This window comes from Lampris incognitus, unplaced genomic scaffold, assembly GCF_029633865.1.
Source record: "Lampris incognitus isolate fLamInc1 unplaced genomic scaffold, fLamInc1.hap2 scaffold_136, whole genome shotgun sequence".
Classification (NCBI taxonomy): domain Eukaryota; kingdom Metazoa; phylum Chordata; class Actinopteri; order Lampriformes; family Lampridae; genus Lampris; species Lampris incognitus.
The window spans coordinates 57,501-60,000 of NW_026611106.1; positions in this window are offsets into that span (position 1 = coordinate 57,501).

Here is a 2,500-nt window from a genome sequence, read left to right on the forward strand (position 1 = left end):
CGCTCTGTACGGACGGGTAAGTGACGGATCCCGCGGCCGGGTTCGGTAAAAACACCGGTCGGGAATTCGACCCTTCCTTTGAGGTGGAAAGAAGAAAAACCCCAGACGTTGCTCTTCTTTTTCTTTTTCAAGCGTGCGAGTGTAGCATGGTTAAAAACGTCATAACCAACATATGTTGTATCGTTTACACAAAGTATCACGACGTGATTATTATTATTGTCATTACCAACGCTTATAGTAGCCCATCCCAGTTAGTAACCCCTCCCTGTTGTGACGCCATTTCCTGTTAGAGGCCCAAAACGTATGTACGTGTTCATTTTTGTCTGCCCCTGTAATTTATTTTATCCATTCCTAATGTGGGTCCCAATTCCTGCGTATGCTACAGTAGGAGCTGATCTAAAGTTTCCTGAAATCTGTCCTGTTTATACGCGACTGCTATGTTTTATGTGTTTTTGTAAAAAAAAAAAAAAAAAACCTGTATTGCGAGCTACGCGCTCTTTCCCGCTTTGGACATGTAGAAAGAGGCTACAGTAGGAGCTGATCTGAAGCTTCCAGAAACCTGCTCTGTTTATATGCGACAGAATACAGATCCCATGAAGGAGACAAGTTGTCCTGTCTTTCCTACACAACGCAATGAAAAAGTAGACCGGTCACACGAGGACTTTGAGAAAATGTCTTCCGGAAAGCCCCGCGAGGTAAACACGGAGCTGTTCCACCCCTCCCCATACAGATGTTGGAGGGGGAGGGGGGGGGGGGGCGGCAAGCCTCGCGAGGGGAGCCGTGGAAGAGCAACTGGGATAGACGGTCCGGCTGAGCACCGCCGAGCACGCTGTCGAGCTGTGCAACGGAGAGGACGACTACGCGGTAGAGCCCCTCCCACTCCGCACTCTGCTCGCCACTAAGAACATTAAATAAAGGACATCGATCCGCCAGACCGGAGGAACCGACCGCCCGAACGCCGGCAAAGCCGGCCGGCGGACACCCTCCGAAGGCGTGTTAAGTTGGCCCATCGATCAGGACACAAACACGCAACAAATCCAGTCCGGGGTGTGGTGTAAGCAGCCCTACCAGAGAAATCACCTAACCCTAACCCTAAACGTACGGCAGACGCGTCCCCTGGCTCTCACATTGACAACTGAGAGGCTTCTGAAAACCTGGCCACGCCCATCAGTAAAAACCACTACAGCAAGTGACGACATATGTACCTTCAAAGTGCTGTACTACAGGGTGCTGTTCAAAAGGTATCTATCCCGTTTACTCTCTATGCTTCATATATCATCATATTATTGAAAAGCGCAAGCCTTTAGGAACAACAGCAACTCAAGTCGCCAACGCTCTGTTCACTCAATAACTGCAGAGATCCAAACTTCTCCTGGCATTAACATCGGCACCAAAACTGTGCGCCGGGAGCTTCGTGGAATATGGGTTTCTATGGATTCAGAATGAGATGTCAGAAAAGCTCCTGTAGGTGTAATGGTCAGTTATGTCAATACTTTTGGACATATATTGTGCGTGTGCGTGTGTCTGTGATACCTAACATAAACACACCTGTATTACTAGAATTGATAGTTCACGCCACAAAAGTGAGGGGCAAACATAGAAAAGCGTGCAACCCAGCCACTGAGGATGCACAAGCCAGTGCATTCTTAGTGCAGGTCCCAAGCCCGGACAAATGGGGAGGGTTACGTCAGGAAGGGCATCCGGCGTCAAATCTTTGCCAAATCAAATATGCGGATCATAAATAAGATTTCCATACCGGATCGGTCGAGGCTCGGGTTACCGACGACCGCCATCGGTACTGTTAACCAGCGGAGTGCCGGTGGAAACTAGGCTACTGTTGGGCGAAGGAAAAGGAGAGGGGGAAGGCATGTCCAGAGGCAGCTAGAGAGGAGGAAGGGTAGGCGTGTGGAGGTGAGAGTCAGTCGGAACTTTGAATGTTGGCACTATGGCTAGTAAAGGGAGAGAGCTGGCTGACGTGATGGAAAGAAGAAAGGTGACAAGAGACAAGGTGGAAGGGGAGTAAGGCCAGGAGTATCGCAGGTGGGTTCAAACTCTTCTACCATGGTGCGAATGGGAGGAGAAATGGGGTAGGGGTCATTCTGAAGGAAGAGTATGTCAAGAGCGTGCTGGAGGTGAACACAGTGTCAGACAGAGTGAGGATTATGAAGCTGGAAATCGAAGGTGTATTGCTGACGGTTATCAGCGCATATGCCCCGCAAGTCGGGTGTAAGATGGACGAAAAAGAAGAATTCTGGAGTTGAGTTGGACGACGTGGTGGAAAGGGTACCCAAGGAGGAGGGAGTGGTGATTGGAGCGGACTTCGATGGACACGTTGCTGAAGGGAACAGAGGTGGTGAGGAGTTGATGGTAAGGTATGGAATCGAGGAGAGAAATGTGGAAGGACAGATGGTGTTCGATTTTGCGAAAAGGATGGAAATGGCTGAGGTGAATACATATTTCAAGAAGAGGGAGGAGCACAGGGTGACGACGTATACGAGTG